Below are 23825 nucleotides of genomic sequence, written 5' to 3' on the forward strand. Positions count from 1 at the left end.
AAGATTTTGCGTTCTATTGCTACCAAAAGACAGATGAGTCTCTTCATTCATCAGGGAAAAAAAGTATATTTCTATCTGTTTCTGGTCTGCAGCAATTAGCATTAGAATATAGCTAAGTTTCATCATTATTCACAAATCTGTTTAAAACAGTGGGGAAAAGAGCTTTTTGCAGCATGGCCCTGGTTGATCTCTTATACTCTTATATTGCTGGCCGTTTTTGTAATTTGTAATAACTAGCATTGCTTCAAGCATTCTCTTGCATCAAAGCCTTCTGTATGCTCTAGCATAACAAAACAAACATATACATACGTCTTTGGGAGTATACAGTAGTAATATTTCAAATAGAACATATTTATACATTTTTGGAGCAAATGAGTTAAACAGCGTGCAGTAAATTAGTTTAAAGCTTTTTTTTTCTCCACTATATTTACAACAATTTTTCAAAAAAGTGGCTTTAATTCCCGCTAAGAAACAGAGAAAATAATTTTGATCTTTCGATTTCATCGGTGTACACTGTTTATGCTAACAACATGGCTGCTAACAGAAATCGAGTTAGCTTGTTGACAAATTAGGGATTTTTCGATTTACGTCAATTTTTCAAACGGAAATCATGAACTGAATTGATTTTATCGAATTTTGAGTTCATTGAATTTTTTTAAAGTGTCTGTCTTAGTTTAAAGCTTTTTTTCTCCACTATATTATGAAAAATGTTCAAAAAAGTGACTTTAATTCCCGCTAAGAAACAGACAAAAGTCGAGTTAGTTTCCAAAAATATAACAATAATAATAATGTTGACGAATGAGTGATTTTTCAATTTATGACAATTTTTCAAATTGCCAAATTCAGAAACAGAAATCATTAGAAAAATGGATTTTAATGAATGGAATCATAGTTTTGCGTAATTAAGTTTTTACGACTTCCCGATTCTTTTCAGACTGGCCAGTTTTCTTTGTCTCGTTTTCTTATGTAGTCGTTTTTTCATTGTTTGTTTTGTTCAGAATTTTTTGCAGAAAACATTGAAAATCAGCCAATTATAAGATAAGAAGCCTTGTGGAAGGGGGGGGGGGACGACGACGACGTAAGTTTTGCCCATTTTTTGTTTTAATAACGTCTTACTCTCTCGAGAATGGGACGTTGTAATTTAAGGCCATGTGGTGCGTGCCTGTAAGCCGATGCCGGCGTCTGCTTTGCCTGTAAATGCATTTTCTGTTTAGGTTGCAGGTGAGCATCTCGCGTGACAATTTTAGCGGTGTTGGAGCTAAATTGCTCTAAAAAGCTCGTTAAAAGCAGATAGGGCAGCTGAGAGACAGCCAGCGGGAAACGGCGGGATGGAAAGGCGGGAGAAAAAAAGCTAATTAAATCAGCGTCGGGGGTCGTGGTGGGCCGTAAAGATTAGCATTATGGCCTCCATTACCCCGGCTGATTGTTTATGGGTGCGGGGGAGGGTGGGTGTGGATGGGGAAGAGGGGGGGGGGCGCCACCAAATTGCTTCGTCGTGCCCGTTTTGCCAACCTCGGACGCTTTCCGCCATCGTAAAGCGCAATCGCAGGAGGTGACTAAACGCCTCCCCTCTGTTAGATGATGCTTATGGCGTGGAAAACGTATAGACGCTGTCATTACGGCCGACACGGCAACGACACGCTGACTTTTTAACCACTCAGAAAGTTTGACGGCAACTTTGAGGGCGTTTACCTCCCGCGGGGAAAGGAAAGGATGTCGGGGAATCTCGCGGGACGATTGACGACGGACGCTGTTGGAGAGTCCTTCATGCGATCCAAAATGGATGTTCAGTGTAAAAAGAAGTGCAATGAATGTTTAATGCCGCTAAATTGGACACGGAGACAAAATGGACGTTCGCACTAACAGAGAGGAATGTTGGCTGGATGGATGAAAGACGGACGTCCGCGCTAACTCGTCGAGCTATAAATGCAAGACAAACACGAATGTACAACAAGGTGGACGTCTTTTATAACAGAAGTTGGACAGCGAGGCTTTTAAAGATGGACCTCATTGTTTTGTCCCAACATTACGCAGGTCTCGTCCCAAAGTCACATTTTTTTTATATCTATCTTTTTGCTGTCACACAGTTGTCATAGCGACTCATACGAAGAAAATGCATCAAAACCTGTCTTTTACAATCCCTTTATGAAGTCATGAGAGTCTTACATAAAGGAAACGTCACTGTTTGCATCCACCATTCAGATGATCTCAAGATCGTGATTTGTGACTCAAAGAGCTTCAATTTACATTTTGCAGCAAGTTTTTTTTTTTTCTTGATGAGCTTTCCTTTCACTTGATTGTTCAATCCAATCCACTTTATTTCTATAGCACATTTGAAAAACAAGCGTTTTTGCACATAGAGATCCGCACACTATCATACACATTAGATCTAGTAAAACCAAGTAAAATAAGAATAAAGAAATGCATAATAATAATAAAATTATACAAAATATATATATTTTTTAAACAAGAAAAGACCTCGATGACCACACAGATCGCGCTGATCTAAAAGCCGATGATTGTTGATGGCTGTTAGAAAATTCTATAAAATTGCCTTCTTACAAATTAAACGTGCGTGTCGCGCTTCTGCCAGACTTATTGGTGCAACCGAATGTCACACACGGTGGCATTCTCGCCAACGGTGCAGAAAAATAATGTGTTCAAGTTAGGCGGCCTTCGTGAGCGGCGCTGTAAGATGGCCGCCGGCGGTTTCACTGCTCCTGACGACGAGTAAGCGGCATCGACGGTCCCGTCATACGGAAGTCCGTGGTAGCAGTTTGACCAGAAGTAGAACTACTTCCTGTTTTCACATCGAAGAATCATGGGAAATGTAGTCTTACAACGGTCAGATAACGCAAACTGAGCTTTTGAACAGTCAACCAAGATAAAAAAAAATGTTTATGGCATTTTGCCGAATTTAACTCTTTCACTGCCACTGACGTTTAAAGACGTCAAGTAAAAACCTACGCTTCACTGCCAATGACGTCAAAAGACGTCATCCAATGATTTTTTTTTTTTTTTTTTGAAACGGGTAGAGGAAACCCTTCCGCATGTCTGGTGAAAGTTTCAAGTCTGTCTGTTGTGCCTAATGACTATTTTTGGCCCCTAGAGGGGAGCGATGACTCTTTTGACAAGATCGGGTGGGCGTCAGTAGAGGCGGAGCTAGAGCGTCGAGCAGGAGATGAGAATGGAAGACAAAGGAAAAATGGCGGCCGGTCGCGAGGAGCTCACGCCCGAGCCGTTTTTTTTTTCAAAGACCAAAAGCATCGCTGAAAGAGCACATTGTTGACGACGATGATCATCATCGATGATGAAGATGAGGGTGGTGACTCCGTGGTTGAGAAGCATTGACGCGGCAGTAGAAGACGTTAGATGGAGCTAGATGGAGGAGGGAACGGGCAATGGCGAGCGTTTGCAAGCAGCTCTACACTTACAAGACGAAAGGCATCGACCAACGCTAAAATAGTACATTGATGACGACGATGGTCATCATCGATGATGATGAAGGTGAATCCGAGCTTGACGGCGAAATTGGAACCGCTGACGCGGCGGCTATGACGGTGTCGTAACGCGGAGCGCAACCGAGCACGCACAGGCGGACGTTCGATCGGACGACGGAGAGTGCCCCGAGTCCAATGCATTTTCATCGGAGGAAGTGTGTACAGTCTGCTACTTGCTTTTTATTCCCCGGAAAAAAAGGCCGTCAAGAAAGTGTAACGTTTGCACGCAAAACGGACCAATGCGAAAGTGAAAGTAAACTGTTGTGCGAGTCCTGGCGTCTCCTTGCACGCAGGAGAGCGTTACAAAAGGAAAAACTGTATTTGAAACATCCACATAATTGTAAGTAGTACCACAGTTGCACACATTTGTAAATAGTTTGCGAAATTGTTTTGTCAAATTGTTACACTTTTGAATGGAAATAAACGTATTTTGCAATCAAAAAACACTTTTTCATTGTTGGTGAAAGCGTTTTACAGAAGTAAAGCACTATTTAGGTGTTTGTGGCATCGTTCATGGACAAAAAGAAGTGTACAATTCACTAGAGTGCATGAAATAACATCGTTTCACAAAAAGCTCTTTTTCTCCGTTTTTTGTTTCAAAAGAGAGAATTTCGGTGAAAGTAACCATTTTCTATTGTTGATTACTGAAGAACGGAATAAGGTAGAAACAAACTTTTTTTTCTGATGAAAGATGAGAGTCCAATCTTTCATTTGGTCGGATGTGTGTTTCCATAGTCCAAACACAACATTTTCTGTGGACCTTGAAAGATCACTCAAAATGCTTAAATGGGCTGGCAGTGGGGACAACCCGTTTCTGAAAACGTCTGGCAGTCAAAGAGTTAAGGGACCAAACCAGTAATCGAATCAGAAGAATTTTTTTATTTTTTTTTTTTGCAGCGTGGGAATTGGGGAAAAATGTCCTCATTTTAAATGCAATGAAATGAAAACATGTTTTTATAAAGTCACTTCATCAACCAATCAACAAAATAATGGATTATTAAAATAATCATTATTTGCTACCACTGTAATGATGATGTTGATTGGAGCCAAGATGAAAGTCCACCGGAAGCCTTTTTTTTTTTTATGTCCGATCTCGCTAAATTGGATATCGTTAATGCTGCTCAAGATGAAATATATAACAAAGATGGCCGCCTGCACACCCTCTGCCCGCGCGCTGCGACCTCCTGAGTGTTGTCATCTTTATATTGAACATATGTAACAGTGTTTGTCATAATATGAAGTTAATAACCTTTACAATAAAAGCACGTCCGTGGGGAAGGCCAGCAAGTCCTTTTAATAAGAACGCCGGATTGTCTTCCATTCACTTCATCCTGCACGCATGGCCTTCCGCTGTTTGTCCAGCCGGCACGGGAAAGGGTTGCCATGGAGACATGGGCCACACACACACACACACACACACACACACACGTATGCATGTGTACACACGCGTGCACACGTTCGAATCAGGCTTTGAACCGTTCGCCGGAACGCGCCATGTTTGCTTTCAAAATATGCACTAACGAGCTAGCCGCTAATTGCGCTGTGCGACGCGAGCTCGTTAAGCCCAAAGCAACCCTCCGCCTCCTCCCAATTGCCATGACGACGACAGTTCCCAGGTGCTATATTTTATGGCCGCAATTATTAATGAGGCCTAATGATGACGAAGGAAATTCCATATTTGTCTTTAATTTCATGTAAGTGTGGCAAAGCTGTCATGTTGTACAAGCATCCACTTTCAATATTTGCCTCAAGCTGCCAATGGATTTGTGTGTGTGTGCGTGCGTGCGTGTGTGTGTGTGTGTGTGTGTGTGTGGACAATATCGTGCATATAAAACATTTGGCTTGATAAATAATAAAAGTCTGCCACGACTGAGAAGCAACAAAATTAGTAAAAAATGGTCATAAATCCACAAGCAGCTGGCGGAAGATTTATGAGCGTGTTATGAATCAAAAATGTTCCACAAATTCTGCCGTGTTCTCACTTTGATGAATTTGCCTCGAATGTAAATAAGAAGTGGGATGTCGTCTTTTTTTTTCTTTTTTTTTTCGCCTCTTTGTCTGCGATTAATTGTTTTTATGTAGGGGGCGCTGCGACGCGCTACACCTCGAGAGAGGAGCATCCACCGCGTTGCTTGTTGAAAACGCGAAAACATTTTTCCATCTTGATATGATATCTTATAAATTGTTGTGCGTGAAATGCGACCTGCGCCGGCTTTTCATTTTCTCGATGACTTTGATTTTGCCGTCGTCTCCCTCGCAGGTCGTCCTCGTCATTGTCAAAACTTCAGCGCATTTGCATTCCTTCCGCTTGACAATTGCAACTTTTTGGGGCGTCTCATTTGTTTGCTGTCAATGATCCGCGCCCTTAGTGTGCGTGTGCTAGAATGTGTGTGTGTGTTCGATGTGTGCACATTTATTTGCGTGCACGCGCCTGAGCAGTTGCAGATCCGGGAGGGGGAGAGGGCGGGGGTGCGCTTGCTTGGGACTGGGTGCGGTGTGGGTCAGGACTTGTTTGGGTGTGTGTGAGTTGGGGGGGGGGCTTCTTGGGGGAGGGGGCACATTTTTCCAACATCTGCAATCAGGCCCACTCCCACATTCAGGAGATTCCTGAAAGAAAATTTGTCAGTCCGCGTCAGGCCAAGTGTGTGTGTGTACATAACATCATGGGGACCATTTTCTGGGGTCTTACTATCATTGTGGGGACCACCTGTCCTTTTGGGGACATTTTTGATGGTCCCCATTAATCCATAACTCTTTAGTGTTACCTTGTGTGAACCATATTCTGGGTTTAGTGCTTTGTGGGGACATTTTGGCCGGTCCTCATAACTGAAGATCTCTTTTTGAGGGTCAAGGTTTGGTTTTATAGTTATGGTTTGAAATGGATTTTGGTTGGGGTTAGGCAATCATTTATGATGGTTAAGTTTAGGGATATGGTTCTAGGTTACATGGTGGGGCCAATATTTCAGGATTTCACGGAGTTGTGGGGCCCACCCGTCCTTGTGGGGCCATTTTGCCTAAAGATTAGACCTCTTTTTGACGGCAAGACTTGGTTTCAGAGTTTAGGTTTGAAATGGGTTATGGTTGAGGTTAGGGTAAAAAATGGAGGTAGGGGGTGTCTGCGGGGTTTGGGGGCCTGGGGGCGGCTGGGCCTGGGTTGGGGTGGATGTGTGTGTGGGGGGGTTGCGTCGGCTCCGGACCAGTGGGGTGCCTGGCGGGCCTGCAGTTCCCCGTCCTGCTGCGTTGGGTTGGGGGCGCGGGCCGCGTTGGGGTAGAGGGCGCTCCTGCTCCTGGGTTTGCTCTCCGGCCGGTGGCCCCTGCGGGGCCCGGGGGTTGTCCCTTGGCGCTGCCGTGCCCTGGGGGGCCCTGAGGTGTTGCGCTTGCTCTGTCCTGGCGGGGGTCGACGGCTCCCCTCTTTGGTGGAGATTTTCATGCACGCCAGATCCCACCACACCAGCATCAATCGAAACTCAGACACAATCTTCTTCAGGTCATTGAATCGGTGGAGGCTGGTGTCTGCGGATCTCACTCTGCTTTGTCTCTCCTTCCTTCCTTTCCTCACTCTCTCCTTTGGTCTCTTGAGGTCTCCCTGATTTGTTGAAATTCAGATGTCTCTGGGGTTGGTGAAGGACTCTGGTTGGTGGCCTGGTGGGTGGTGTCTTTACATTGTATCACATAATGGGAACCATTTTCTGGGGTTTTACGTGTCCTTGTGAGGACATTTTTTGGTGGTCCCCATTAGTCCATACCTCTTTTTGAGGGTCAAAACTTGGTTTTAGAATTTAGGTTTGAATGGGGTTTTGGTCGGGGTTAGGATTAGGCAATCAGTTGTGATGGTTAAGGTTAGGGTAACAGGCTAGGAAATGCATTATGTCAATGAGATGTCCCCACGAGATATGTAGACCTGACGTGTGTGTGTGTGTGTGTGTGTGTATAGTGAGTAACAGTGAGTGTAGGAAATGAGTTCCTCTCTGTTGGTGTCAGGGGATGAAGTGGGGGAGGGGGGGGGGTGTTAGTCATATTGGGGTGGATTTCATTTAGCTTCCCTTATGAGTCGGGGAATAGCTGGCGGGTCAGCGTGGAGGAAGGCGATGGAGGCGGGGGGGGGGGGGGTCGCCTCCCAGGCCGATGTCCGCCTGTCCGCCAGATATTCCCGGGAATGACTCGGGATCGCCTTCCTCGCCTCGGGCCGTGCGTGACGAGTGATGGCGGGAGTGATGACGCCTGCCGGCGGATTACGCGACCGTTCCGCCATCAAACAAAAGGCGACCTTCTCCAAGGAATCCATCACCTCGTTTACGGCCAAATTCAATTAGCGCACTTCCGTCACGGCCGCAAGTGCGCAAGGTCGAGTGGGCGTAGGCGGGGGTGCGGTCCGGGTCCGCCCCCACCCGCCGTCCTTTGACCTCCTGCCCAAACATCTGGTCGCGGTCCGCCTCCTGTCAAGGTGGCTGGAAGGCGGCGCGGCATGTAACTCATGAACGGCAAAGGGTCAATGGCGCGCTCACTATCTTGTACGCTGGCTATAGAAAGTCTACACACCCCTAATGTAACGATTGGTTTCTGTGGAATAAAATAAAAGAAACCAAGAGGAATCATGTCGCAATGGTTTCCACCATTAATGTGACCTATGACCCGTACCAAAAAATTTTAAAATAATTATGTGGGTGTGTTCACATTTCAGCACCTTGAGTTGCATTTTAATGTATGAAAGGTGCGGTAAAAATAAAGTTTGATTTGATTGAGTTGAGTTCCAGGTCATATGGTGGAATTTTTGGGGGAATGACAATTATTTATAAAAATAGATATCACAGAAGTTGACATTTGAAAAGGGGTGTGTAGACTTTTGTTATCCACTGGAAACAGAACATTGTGTGTACTGAATGCCATTTTTCAAGTATTTCATTTATTGTTAAATGTAATCATTTAAATACTCAGTTTAGTTATTCTTTATTGAATAGTAGCAGTAGTTTGTATTATTTTAATTTGTATTTTTATTTATTTAATGTTTTTTTTCCATGATTTTAGTTTTATTAGTTCATCACTTATTTTGTTTGATTGAGTTTTTAAATATATAATAAGATTTTGTGGCTATTGTTATTTTTTATACATGTAATGATTTTTCAATCATTAAATGACTCATTTGATGCAAAAAAATAAATAAAAGTTAGATAAGTTATTTTAACAAGTTTTTATTTCAGGCCATTTGTATTCATTTATTGGTATTTATATTATTATTATTTTTTACATATCTCTCTGTTTATTGGAATCAAAAGGACTGCGGCTTGAACCCTAAAGCAGGTTTGAAACTCTTAATTTGAAACCCATTTCCTGGCTTCAAACTTCTAACCCGTGTCTTGAAACCCATTACGATTTAAAAAAAATTCTTTTTAGGGGTTTTCAGGGCACAGTTTGAAAGTCTGGTTTCAATTGAAGACAGTTGACGGGAAAGGATGTCTGTAAAATTGATGTCTGAATTGTTTGTATTTTGGCCTGTAAGGAAAGTAGTAGTAAATGTGGTTCAGTGCGGGGAGGGGCTGGGGTGTTTTGCTTTTTGAGATTAGATCCACATGTGCTTGTGATCTGGACCATTTTTCGATTGGGGGACACGACCCCCACCTGCCAGGAGAAAATAGGATTAGGATTAAAGGGCTTCGGGTACTTACTTACGTAAAGGATTTCAAAGTGTGGTTTGGTTTTTAAAGGAGACTTCAGGGTTAGTCTGGATTTGGGTTTCAAGTCAGAGTTTGGGTTTTTGATAAGGATTTTAAGACTGCATTATGGGTTCAAGTCAAGTTTTAGGTTTCTAAATAAGGCTTTAAGGTGGGTATAGCGTTCAAAATGGGGCTTCGGGACAGGGTTACGCTTTCAAATGAACATTAAGTCAGGTTTCAAGACAGTTTCCACAGGGTTTGGCTTTCAAGTTGTAATTTGGGTTTCAAGACATGTTTAAAATAAAGTAGCCAAATTCAGAGTTTCTAATTAAGGTTTAAAGACCGAGGTATCTAAGCAGATTGTCAAGTTGTCTTGAGATTTTCTCTTCACGTGTCCCTGTTAGGGCTGCAATGACTCCAACATGTAGGTCACATATACAGTACATGTTAGCATTCATATTTCCATAGACAGACGCAGACGCACATACGTGTGTAGCGAATGGTATGGGCGAGACCTCGGGGGGGAAATGTCCGAGTGGGGGTCTCGTTCCTTGTGTGATGCCCGATTTCCTGGAGGGCATCTCACCAGCGCTCAACCAGCAAACCGGCACTCCTCCAGCCGACGGGCCTCATTTGCATATGCGTGCGTCCAACACCATTCATGCAAACAAACATACATTGCATACAATCATCTGCATTATTGCCAGACAGTCCGCTTGCATCACGACATTCAAGGAAAACTCTTCAGCTGCACCTTCTGCAACGTTTGACAAATTCACACCCTGACACCAGGAAGTATCAAGGGCCATGCGGCTACATTTGAACAGAAAGTCGGCCATTTTGGTTTGGAGCAGACAGTTTGGGGTCAATTCCAGGAATCAAAAGTTAGTAAAAAAAAAAAAAAAGAACAAGACTCCCCTACTCTATCAAGTCAGCCATTTTGGTTTGAATTGTCAATTTAAATGTCAGTAGTATCCCCTGCAACGTTAGCAGCCGATGGCAACAGTTTCACCAATCAATACCAAATTGGAGGACTTGACAATCATGACAGGACGCTCAAAAACCCATGGCCGAAATTGAACAGGAAGTCGGCCATTTTGGTTTGAACTTGAAGCCAACATTTTGGGGTCAATTCCAGGGGTCCATTTCAGCAAGCATGTTGAACAAACACCGAGACGAACCCTGAACAGCGAGTTGACATGCCCTGAGATCGGAAACTCTGCGTTTTCGGTTCCAGGACAGCTGATTTGAGGTCGTTATATTAAGGCAGAGTTGTTTCACCTGGCGTTGCCACTACACTAAAAAGTCCACATCAATTTCTTTTCTTTTTTTTTTTACTTCTCTCAACTGAAAATTTTAATGCGATCATATAGCAAATTTGAACATGTCGGTGTTGCACTTTTTTTCTTAACTCTTTGACTGCCAGACGTTTTCAGAAACGGGATGTCGCCAGTGCCAGCCGATTTAAGCATTTTGAGTGATCTTTCAAGGTCCACAGAAAATGTTGTGTTTGGACTATGGAAGCACACATACTACCAAATGAAAGATTGGACTCTCATCTTTCATCAGAAAAAAAAAGTTTGTTTCTACCTTATTCCGTTCTTCAGTAATCAACAATAGAAAATGGCTACTTTCACCGAAATTCTCTCTTTTGAAACAAAAAACGGAGAAAAAGAGCTTTTTGTGAAACGATGTTATTTCATGCACTCTAGTGAATTGTACACTTCTTTTTGTCCATGAATGATGCCACAAACACCTAAATAGTGCTTTACTTCTGTAAAACGCTTTCACCAACAATGATAAAGTGTTTTTTGATTGCAAAATACGTTTATTTCCATTCAACAGTGTAACAATTTGACAAAACAATTTCGCAAACTATTTACAAATGTGTGCAACTGTGGTACTACTTACAATTATGTGGATGTTTCAAATACAGTTTTTCCTTTTGTAACGCTCTCCTGCGTGCAAGGAGACGCCAGGACTCGCACAACAGTTTTCTTTCACTTTCACATTGGTCCGTTTTGCGTGCAAACGTTACACTTTCTTGACGGCCTTTTTTTCCGGGGAATAAAAAGCAAGTAGCAGACTGTACACACTTCCTCCGATGAATATGCATTGGACTCGGGGCACTCTCCGTCGTCCGATCGAACGTCCGCCTGAATGTGCTTGGTTGTGCTTTGCGTTATGACGCCGTCATAGCCGCCGCGTCAGCGCTTCCAACTTCGCCGTCAAGCTCGGATTCACCTTCATCATCATCGATGATGATCATCGTCGTCATCAATGTACTATTTTAGCGTTGGTCGATGCCTTTCGTCTTGTAAGTGTAGAGCTGCTTGCAAACGCTCGCCATTGCCCGTTCCCTCCTCCATCTAGCTCCATCTAACGTCTTCTACTGCCGCGTCAATGCTTCTCAACCACGGAGTCACCACCCTCATCTTCATCATCGATGATGATCATCGTCGTCAACAATGTGCTCTTTCAGCGATGCTTTTGGTCTTTGAAAAAAAACGGCTCGGGCGTGAGCTCCTCGCGACCGGCCGCCATTTTTCCTTTGTCTTCCATACTCATCTCCTGCTCGACGCTCTAGCTCCGCCTCTACTGACGCCCACCCGATCTTGTCAAAAGAGAGTCATCGCTGCCCTCTAGGGGCCAAAAGTAGTCATTAGGCACAACAGACCGGCTGGAAACTTTCACCACAGCTCCGGAAGCCTTGCCCGCACCCGTTTCAAAAAAAAAAAAATAAAAGAAATTGGATGACGTCTTTAGACGTCAGTGGCAGTGCTCCGTAGGTTTTTACTTGACGTCTATAAACGTCAATGGCAGTGAAAGAGTTAAGAGGAAGGCGGCGTGGGAGAACGTTGCTGCTCGGGTGTCGGCTCAATGCGTACATTTGAAAGTAGTCCTTTGCAATCACAATCACTGTTTGAAACGTTACTTTAAAAAGGTATTTAGTTATAGATACTCATTACTTGCTTAAAAATTAACTGAGCAGGTAATTGAATTACTTCATAATAAAAGTACTCGTGACCAGGAAAAGTAACTATTTTCACTACTTAAAAAAAATGTTTTATATAAAAAATTGGGATTTTATTTTTATTTTTTTATATATTATTATTATTATTAGTATTATGCAAGGAATTCAAATTACGTCCAGGCTTTATAAGGTGTTTTCATTTATTTTTGTGGGTATTCATGTCACACAAATGCCTCACTCCATAATATGACACATCATACAATAATAATAATAATAGTAATTCATTAAATTTGGAGTGGTGATGTATGTTCTACCACTGCCAGTTACTGCAGCAATCAGAATAATAATACAAATCAAATCAATACTGGATAGATGGTGATTTGTGGCACATATGTCATCGATGGGTCATTTGTAGACCGTTCTCGCCAGTCCCTCCAGGATTTCCCGGGCATTTTTGATGATTGTTGCGGGCTAAAATAGTCAATAATAGATCAAAGAAATTGCCAATGCTATTAAAATAGACAGTGCTTAATGCTATCATGGCCAAAGTCGTAACCATAACTACTACTATATTTACTCCTCAGAATCATCAGCTTCCACAAAACATTTACTTTTGTACACTTTCAAATATGAGAATATGGTGATATATTTTCAGTTCATAAAACATATAAAGGCGTGTTTAATGATTGATTTGCGTCCGACGACTGCCCAACTGTCGGCTTCACGCGCATCCTTCACATACAAATGTCACTCCATCGCCTCCATGAGTGTGAGCATATTTCTTCCAACACTTTTCACATGTTTAGCACTCGTGAAATAAGAGAAATACAATTGTTGGCGCTATTAATAACACAAGGCGAGCGTGTCGCTATGACCTAACGGTATCTTTATCGCTGTTACGGTGCTTGTGGAGTCGCAATATGGCTCTTGGCGGAACATGATTGTCAACAAATCGCTCCTCGTGGCGGCCTTTTTTTCGGCAAATCTCGACTGTTATTTCTCATTAATGTCACTCTTGTCAAAGTTGTCAAACCACTTCCAGACGAGGACGTGGACTCTTTGCTAAAATGTGCTAAGCCTTAAGGTCCAGAAGGAGGAAGAAGGACACGTGCGTCACGTCGTGACACGCTTCCTGCGGCACCTCCAAAATAAAAGTCACGATACATTTCAGCTGTCAAGACACTTTTATTGTGACGAGGTCCGACAACAACAGCGCCTCGAACTGCGCAAATGACATTTTCAGAGCCGGTCACCGCACAATGTCTCGTAAGCTTACTTCGAGCCTTGAATCTAATAAATAAATTGTAACGCATTGCATTTCTCATACAATAACGATAACGGCGTTTCAAATATGGGGAGAATAATGAGTTAGATTCGTCCGTTTATGGAAAAAAAAAACAGAGTTAGTTTAAACGCTGTTATTCCCAACACTGGTCACAATAATATTACAGGGGAGACCTGTTGAATGGTAACTCATGAATTCATTTCATTTTGGCGCAATCCTGCGGGGGAGAAGTGCACTTGACTTAAGATGAAATATAAAAAACATGATTCAAAGGATTATAAGAGAAAAACGGTGCGCAACACACAATACCGTATATGCTGTGATGTGAGCGCACGACGACGGCTGGTCACGTTGCAAATGTGAGGATGGATTAAGTTGCGTATGCAGATGATGGACTGTGACGTGAAACAGTACCGCTCAAAAAGAGAACTGCCGCCATTTTGGTTTGAACTTTTGGGGGTCAATACCAGAAATCAAAAGTTAGTCAACAAAACCAAAAAAAGAGTCCCCAACACCATTTTCCATTGATCGAGACAAAATTGGTTGGACTTGTCTATTATAAAAGAACGCGCACAAAAAAGTCTCAAGGACCCATGCCTGGAATTGGACAGGAAGTCGGCCATTTTGGTTTGAAGCAGCCAAACAACGATAGCTTTACTAGAGTGACAATCATCCAGAAAATAAAGTTGGATATCAATTTCTATGGACTGATGAGATCAATAATTCTGTGCTGTTAGCAAGACTAACTGGTGATAAATGCTAGCATGCGTGCTTATGTATGTCATGATGTTTTCTAATGATTGAAGGCGTTGTCGCGACTATCGACAAAGCGTAAGAGCATCATCACAAATTGCGTCTGCGCAGCGTCATTAGCGGCTCACGTTTCAGCAGGGCAGCCATGAGACAAATGACAACCACAGAAGAAGAAAATCCATGCACTCATTAAGTCTGGTGGGGGGGGGGGGGGTTGCGGGGGACATGGCTAGACGGCGTGGTCATTTGTCCCAACGTAGACGCCTTATCCCGACAAAAGTCAATGTCCGGGCCGTTTAAAATGCGATCAAATGCTTTTCCGACTGATTGTTACATCCTAACGTTGCTAATTAGCTGCTGATGGGTTTTTTTTTTTTACCTGCTAGGAAAAGACAGGAAAAAAATCTGTTAATATGAGACATACATAGAATTTTAAGAAAACAACCAATATTTGAAGGGAAAATATTCAATATAATGGGGGTCGGCGGAGTTGTAATTTTATAAGTACAAACTTGTATGGGGGGGGGGGGGGGGGCATTCTGCAACAACAACGAAAAGAGACAAAAATCGCAATTGGATGAGAAAAAAAGAAATGAGTAAAAACTCCCAAGGGAAAAAATGAGAAATCAAATCATGAGAAAAAGAAAGAGAAACCAGAATTGTAAATCGTCCAAATAAGTCATTAATCAAATGAATTAATCCCACCCAAAAAAATATGAGTACAATGCTATTTTATGAGAACAAGATTCTAATATATATAAAATAACAAGCCCTGTTGCGACCAGATATACCGCAAGTAACATTAGTTCGCCATCACTCACTTGTGGATCATAAGGTTAGAGGGGATTTCAAATCTGTGGAAAACACTGCACTAACTGTTTGGCGACCAGTCTGTTTTTGGTCCATATGTGCCCTGCGATTGGCTGGCGACCAGTCCAGGGTGTACCTGGCCAGTATAGACAAGCAGCCGTGCAAGAGGAAAGTCTGGTTATGCTCCACTGCAACTCTGTTTTTCACTGCTTTACATTTCAATTAGCTTAGCAGTTAGCATTCTCTGTAGCACTAGCACAACTTGTAGCTTAGCTGTGGCTATAAAGGTGACACATTCGTGTCGACAACCGTAGAGGGAAAGAAACGCATAAGCGGCGGTAGATAGCTAGCTTAGCACTTAGCGCTCCCTTGTCGATCGATTGTCACGTCTTGATCGTTTCTCATCTTGTGTCAGCAGGACGCTAAGAAGGAGCGAGAAGCTCATCCTGAGGCCACTCGATCGATAGATGCAACAAATCCTTTGGTGACCCCACCAACGTGTGACCTGATGTACGTACGTGTGTGGGTTTCATACCTTTTTTTTCATCTTGTGCAAACTGCATTTGATGATTTAAAAAAAAATGAACAAGAACTTAATAATGTAATGAAAGAAAAACAATAATCTTATGACTTGAATGCGCGCATGATCTGAATGATCTGAATTACTGAATGGTAATTTTGTGAAAAAAAATCATCAAATACAAAAAGTATGCTGTGAAAAGTGTTTTATGTTAAACTGCATAATAATAATAATTATTAATTATAATTATTTAAAAAATCATTATAAAAAATCATGTGAAAATTATTTTATGTTTAACTGAATAATAATAATTATTAATTATTATTATTCAGTTTAACGTAAAATACTTTTCACATGATTTTTTTATATCATGATTTTTTTTCTCATCAATTTTTATTTCACAAAATTTCTTTTCTTTTCTGTTACTATTATTATTAATTATTTCAGTAAGCGATATGACAAAATTGCAATATTATAAATAAATAAAAAAATGTTGAAAAAAAATCTGTAAAAATACCTCATAATATTCTGTGGAAAAACTCAAATATTTTTGTGAGGAAAAAATTTCGATTTTTTTAATGCCTTGTGGGGAAAACATTTTTGCAATTTTATCAGGGGAAAAATAATATTTTGAAGGAACAAAATTCCTTTTATGAGAAAAAAAATATGTTTTTTATTATGTGAGAAAAAATCTAATTAGGAAAAAATGCAAACATTTGTTTGCAATTTTATGAGGGAAAAAATGTAACTTTATAATAACGGTGTAGTAAAAAGAAAGCAAGTCAAATGTTTCATCAAAAGAAATAAAAACACTTGTAGAGCAAATTCTTTTATTAGGTGGCGAGGATTGGTATCATGAGGGAGAAATGGGATTTTATGAGAGAAAAGTCACTATGAGTACTGAAAACTCAAAAATATGATTGAATGAGAAAATAACCAATTAAATAAGGAGGGGAAATAATCAATCTTGAGTCAAAAATATTTAAATTTTGTGAGTCGAAATTTTGAAAATTGAATTGATTTTTATTTATTTTTTTGCCTTTTCACAAAATTGCATTTTCTCATATTGTGATTTTTGCGGGTCTAATTTCTTTCAGAAAATTGCCAGATTTTGTCCTGATCTGATGAGCAGTAGCGGATGCCGTGTCATTTCCCGGTATGTGCGATACGTGCGGCCGCACACAACCGCCGCTCACACCAGACGACACGAGCATACCGGATGAAGTGTCCACTGAGCGTATTGCCTGTAAAATACGTTGCCCATTTTTTCCCGAAAGACGCATACGACGTGGGCTGAAATAAAAGGTGAGCTGGCTAAGCTATGCTGTGCCCTCAGAGGCGGCGGCGCGACGTATATTACGGCCAGCGGTACGAGTCCCCGGGCGGCGGGCGCGAAAGCGGCCGGCGGTGAACAAACGGCTCTGATGCCGCCTCATATATTACGCACATAAAAAGTCATTAGCCTCAGCGGAAATCGATAGCCGGCGCGGCGGAGATGAAGAGACCCCCGTGCGCTTTTCTGGGTCAGCTTACAAAAGGAGCGTCGGCCGCAAATGATATCATTTTTTATTTATTTTTTTTCACGACGGACGGTCAACAGCAGGGCCGGCGGGTCGATGGCCCGCCGCGTTTAAAGCTGAGCTATGGCCTTGCTTGGGATGTCTCGCTCGGCGTGGACGTCTGCGCTGTTGATTGAACAAGACCGCCACGCCCCCAAGCGCCATGGGGGAGGGCAGCAGGGAAGCAGTTTTACCTGGGGGGGAAAAACCCTTGTATTATTAGAACACTATCAGAAAAAGGAGGCAATTTTATGGGAGGAAGGAAAAACTTTCATCTAGAAAAAATCATATGATATACAATTTAAAACAAAAGAATGGGGAAAATGATTTTTTTTTTGGGGGGGGGGGGGACTCACGATAGTCTGAGGGGGAAAATATTTGATGAGGAAAAGGAATGCACAATGTGTTGTCAACAAAATTATAAAATAGTTTAAAAAATGCAACTGAAAAAAAATATAACAGAATTTGAAGAAATGTAAAAAAGATTAATATTCCAAGATACAATGGAATTTTATCAAAAAATAATCTCATGAGAAAAAAAATATTTGAAATAAATCATATAAGAAAAGGAAACAAACATAAGGAAAGGACTCGTGAAATTTTGAGAAAAAAATCTGAAAATTATAATATTTTAAGAAAAAAGCAAATAAAAATATCTGATGTGAAGAGTTTTTTATGTTAAATAAAATTATCAAATTGTTAATATATATTTTTTTAATTTATTTTCAGTAAAAATATTCTGAGGAAATACTATTTGTGAGCAGAAGGAATTCATAATATGATTTTTTTTTTTTTTTTACATTTAATGTTATGGAAAAGGTAGAGCTGTAAAAAATAAATTGATTAATCGATTATCAAAGTAATCAACAACTATTTTAATAATTGAGTAAACATTTGGAGGCATTTTTCTTAATGTAAAATTGTCCAAATTCTTTGACTGCAGCATATCGACAGTAATTGTTGACTGATGTCTGGAGTCCTTAATGAAAGAACACTGATTATCTTCTCTGTTCAATAAAAATAAGCCGTTTGCAAACATCTGTTTTTACTTTGGAAAACAATGACCGGTAACGTAGTACAACATCAATCCCCTGTTTTTAATTACTATACGAATACGAAGTACGAAATAAAATCCAATCAGTGGTTAATAAACAGGAATCAAGGGGGAAAATGCTTTTGTAATAAACTTTTAATGAAAAATTCAAATGAATCAGATTAGTCGATTCTAAAAATATTGGATATTAGGCACTTGATTGGATGAAGGAATGTTTTTTTTTTTTTTAAGAAAATAAAAAAGAAACAAATGAAATGAAATTAAAAAAAATAAACTAATGGTGAAAAAGTTATATAAGAATAAAGTTATTTAACTCATTCACTGCCATTGACGGCTACAGACGTCAAAAACTAATTTGAACTATTTCTATTAGTTACACTTTTTTTTTCTCCCATTTTTGTTAACAAGAGAATGAAAGCCTAGAATTTTTTTGTACATTTAGAACAGACATACAATTTGTGATTAATCGTGAGTCATGCGATTAATTACGATTAAAAATTGTAATGGCCTGACGCCCCTAATTTTAATAATCTTTTCTTAAAAAAAAGATTATAAAAAAAAATAAAAATAGAAAGATTATTAAAAATTAAATGAGGGGCATCAGGTGATTAAAATTTGTAATCGTAATTAATCGCATGACTTCACTAGTTAACTCACGATTAATCACAATTTTTTTTATATCTGTTCTAAATGTACAAAAAAATTCTAGGCTTTCATACTCTTGTTAACAAAAATGGGGAAAAAAAATGTGTAACTAATAGAAATAGTTCAAATGAATTTTGGACGTCTATAGCCGTCGATGGCAGTGAATGAGTTAATATGCTGGTTCAGCTTCACAAATATTAAAAATTCAAATTTTTCAAAAACATTAAAAATGAATCAGAATACTAAAAAAAAAATGTGAGAACGAAAATAATGTTATGAGGGGAAAATATGTAACCTTATTTTCACAATTGTTTCTTAGCGTTTAGTGGTGTAGCTAACGCTATATATAGTACTTGGTCTCAGTGGACTGTCCAGGGGTATCCAATGAGGTGTCCAGTGAGTGCTAAAAATATCAAATAAGAATCATATTTTCCTTGAAACATGCAATGTGGAGCTGGCTAACGAGAATTGATGTGGCTCCCATTTCCACGGCGCCGCCAGCGCCGCAGCATTACGCGCTGTTTGTGGAGCTTAGCGAGAAGATTGTGTTGTCGTTTGTCTTTGCTGGCCATCTGGACGCAAGCGAGCGCTCGCGCCTTCATCGGCACGCCGGCTTCCTTTCCCCGAGGAAATCTGCCCGTGAAGCCCAGCGCAAACAATTGCCTACTTTTACTCCATCCTATTGTTGACCGTTCGATTTTTACAGCCCGAGCAAGCGGTGGAATTGCTTCCTCGCCTGTTGGAGAGATTTGGTATGCTAGGACACTCAGATGCAGATGTGTTTATTATGGTATAAAAAAAAAAACATGTTTGGCTGTCAAAATTGGCATGGTTTCACATAGCAACATTGAAATTTGGTTGGACGTATCTATCATGAGGAGACGCATACAAAAAGGCCTCCAAAAGCAATGCAATGCCATTGTTCAAAGCATGTCGGCAAAGTTTGAAAGTCACGATTGAATCTACAGTCATTAACACGTATTGGAAAATTCAGCTCCCAAAACCAATTTTACTTAGCAACGTGAAATATAGAAATGTTCATCATGAATAGACCCACAAAAAAAGTCAAGCTTTGCTGTAAAAGGATCAAGAAATCTGCCATTTTTGGCTGTAAATAATAGAGATAGACCGATATGTTTTTTTCAGGGCCGAGACCAATACCAATTATTAGGGTTAACCGATATTTGGAGCCGATATTCAGTTTCACTTAAAGGGAAAATATTGGCATAAAAAAAAGAAATACAAACTCCAGCTCTGTGTGTTTCTTCCCTTCCCAGTGTGTGACCAATCATTGCCCTCAGCCACTTGTGTTTCCCCAGATGTGTCTCAGTGTTAGTGTATTTAGTCTGTCGTGTTTGTCCAGTCGGTGTGGGAGCATTGTCGACGTGTGCGGGAGTCCATATTTCTTGTCGCGTCAAAGCTAAGCCCTCAGTTAAGTCGTCTTCATCACAGTCAAGTCGTCCACGCCAAAGTCAAGACGTTCACGTCACTGTCAAGTCGTCCTCATCTTCGACTCAGTCACGTCATCCTCACCAGTCAAGTCGTTCACGTCACTGTCAAGTCGCCCTCGTCTCAGTTAAGTCGTCCACAGCTCAGTCAAGTGGTCCTTGTCACAGTTAAGTCGTCGTCCTCTCAGTCAAGTTGTGCACATCTCAGTCAAGTCATCCTCGTCACAGTCAAGTCGTCCTCATCACAGTCAAGTCGTTCACGTCACTGTCAAGTCGTCCTCATCTCAGTTAAGTCATCCATGTCTCAGTCAAGTCATTCACGTCACTGTCAGGTTGTCCTCGTCTCAGTTAAGTCATCCACGTCTCAGTCAAGTCGTCCTCGTCAGCGGTCAAGTTGTCCATGTCTCAATCAAGTCATCCTGGTCACAGTCAAGTCGTCTTCATCACAGTCAAGTCGTTCACGTCACTGTCAAGTCGTCCTCATCTCAGTTAAGTCATCCACGTCTCAGTCAAGTCGTCCTCGTCAGCGGTCAAGTTGTCCATGTCTCAATCAAGTCATCCTGGTCACAGTCAAGTCATCCTCGTCTCAGTCAAGTGGTCCTCGTCTCAGTCAAGTGGTCCACATCACAGTCAAGTCGTTCACGTCACAGTCAAGTCGTCCTCGTCACAGTCAAGACGTCCTCGTCACAGTCAAGACGTCCTCGTCACTGTCAAGTCGTCCTCGTCTCAGTCAAGTCGTCCACATTTGCCGATTGATTTTTATTTGGTGATGACAGAGAACACAATCAAACTTCCAATCACTCAGTCTGGTACCACCGAGGATAAAAGCACAATATAGCCAGAGGGCTTTTTTCCATTGTACTTCTCGATAGTCTCAGTCAAGTCATCCTCGTCACAGTCAAGTTGTTCAGGTCACTGTGGTCCTCGCCACCCCGTTCTGCCTAGTCACCCACTCCAGTCATGGCGACCAGCCTAGTCTCGTCCAGTCCAGGCATGGCGACCAGTATACGCTTCATTCCTGTCTCCCTGCTGTGTTTCCCGCATTTAGGTCCACCATCTTGCGACCACTCACACCCATCTTGACAATATGTTTATTGAACAAGGGTTCATAAAATATTGGAGTCTTAGTCAATAGACATGCCAATATTTGTCAAAATGCTGAATATTGGCGCCAATAATCGGGCCAACCGATCGGTCTATCCCTAGTAAACAACATTTGATCGTTATTGATGGCATTTCTTGGGAAAAAAAAAAATCCAAAAGACATTTGGGTTTGAAGTGGTCTTCTCCTTCACAGTTAATGGATCAAGCAGCCCGTTTGGGAATGTTTCAGGGACAAAACAACATGTGAGACGCACGGACACACACGCACACACACGAGCGGACAAGCCTGTGGCTGGTGCATGAGCTGACAGTAGAGGCCACATATCCGGCCCCATTCCCGACACAATGCCTCCATTGCTCTGGTGAAGTCATTCAGAATTGGCATGGGGGTGTGTGTGTGGGGGGGGGGTATTGAATGGGAGGGGGGGGCCACGTAGCACCCCGACATTATGCGCCCATCATCACACAGTTCCTGCTGAGTGCGTAGAAAGCTTCCAATCGGGAGGGCCGGCGGCAGCTAACAGGAAGTGAGGCTCTCGGGGGGTCTTTGGGAATTTTGAAGGCCTCGAGGATGATGTCATCAACAACAGCAGCTTAATCAGAATCTCCGCTGGGCCAACTCAACCACTTTATTTCAGGACAAAAAACTTTTGGAGACTCGGCCACGCTGCTGTCTAAATGTAGTTATGGGGTCATTTGTCAGGGACAACAGAAGGACTTTGGAGAGGTTGAGGAATGTTTCATGAAAAAAGATCCTGAAACTTCAAAAATGTAGCAAACATTATATCATTTGAATATATATACATATTTTTTATTCCATATTACAAATATCATTCCACAATACGTCCTCTATTCCACATTGCATTTCTCACTATTTTTTGCAACTGTCTTTTTACCCCACAAAAGATCATTTTTTCCACATTATATCCTCTATTCTACATTGCATATACTGTATTATTCCATATTCCATCGTTTTGTTCATATTACATTATTTATTCCACTTTCTGTACGTTAATCCACATTAAATTCTTTATTTCACATTACATATATTATTCCATATTACATTATTTGTTCATTATAGGTTTAGGGTTGTTTATTCCACTTTCTGTCTTTTACTATACATGATGCAGTTTATTCCACATAGCATATCTTTGAATCCCCCCGTATAACATAATTTATTCCACTTTCTTTCCTTTATTACACATTGCATGCTTTATTCTACATTGCACACGTTATTCACTATTACATCCTTTATTCTACATTACACATGTTCATATGGTCCACATAACATTGTTTATTCAAATTTCTATCTTTTATTCCACATTACATACTTGATTCGACATTACACATATTATTCCATATTCCATCCTTTTGTCCATATCCAATCATTTATTTCAGGTTGCATATTATATTCAACATTTCATCACTTATTAAGATTATTTCACCTTACATTTAAACAACCTTAAATCACTTATCAGACATTTTATAATTTATTCTCTATGACAACTTTTATTTAACATCACATCAATTCTCTTCTTTTTCTTCTCAAATAAATGTTCTATGTATTATGTATTTTTTATCTTTTTCTCCCTACATTGCATTGCTTATTAGATATCCTTATTCCACCTTGCAACATTCATTTCTCTTTGCATCCTTTATTCCACATTACGTCCTTACGCATGCTTATTCCATTTGAGGCGACCTTTTCCCTCAAAATGCTGTCATTCCGAATTGGGCAATCGCAAAAGACTTCAGATGATCGTCACACACACACACACACGCACACTACAAAGCCTCCATTTAATCTTCTTGTGTTTCAAACACTCACACAAACACACACATTGTTGTGTGTGTGTGTGTGTGATGCAGTTGAGAGGCAGCATTCTCGCAAGACGACACAGCGAGGCTTCTTGTGAGAAGCTCCGCCTTTTCCTACACTTGACTTTCCTCACACCACGACTGACCGCAAACCCGCCCACCCCAACATCAACCCCAACTCAAAACAGCATCCAGCAGCGGCGACACATCACCGGACAGAAAACGAGGAATCAAAAGTTGTTTGTTGGGAGCACAAAACCTCCAGCGCAGTGCGTCCTTTCACAAAGCACGCAAGCGAGGGAGTCGAACCGAGACTCTGCAGATGCCTTTCAAACACTAAGGCGCCGCGTCACGGCACACTCAAGGTCCAAACATTGGCGAGGCATTACGGGACTCTTTTCCATATGAAAGCGCTTTTCTAAATGGTCTATTCCACATGTTATTCTTTTTTAGCTTCCATTATTCCACGTAATAAACTTTTTTTGAACATCTATTCCATATTGCAGAATATTTGTTAACTGTACATGACTTACTTTTCTTCCACAATGGATATTTTATTCTGCGTTCCAATCTATTGTGCACGATGCGGGACGACCGCCATCCCACACCACATACTGTGTTACGCGTTACATCCTTTATTCCGAATCACATCCTTTCATATGTTACGCATTGCATCTTTTATTCCACGTTACATCTTTTATTCC

The 23825-nt window shown here is 41.1% G+C and overlaps 1 long non-coding RNA gene across 1 annotated transcript in view; it reads left to right on the top strand.

The window, feature by feature from the left end:
* The window catches only part of LOC144044418 (uncharacterized), a 79972-nt gene extending 56391 nt beyond the window's left edge, over nucleotides 1-23581 (top strand). The window contains exons 4-6 of the long non-coding RNA XR_013291264.1: nucleotides 15392-15483; nucleotides 16591-16798; nucleotides 23173-23581. This is a non-coding gene — a long non-coding RNA (uncharacterized LOC144044418). The remainder of the gene's footprint in view (nucleotides 1-15391; nucleotides 15484-16590; nucleotides 16799-23172) is intronic.
* Nucleotides 23582-23825: the final 244 nt, after the last annotated feature.

The sequence above is a fragment of the Vanacampus margaritifer genome, chromosome 2 (genome assembly GCF_051991255.1).
Source record: "Vanacampus margaritifer isolate UIUO_Vmar chromosome 2, RoL_Vmar_1.0, whole genome shotgun sequence".
Lineage (NCBI taxonomy): Eukaryota > Metazoa > Chordata > Actinopteri > Syngnathiformes > Syngnathidae > Vanacampus > Vanacampus margaritifer.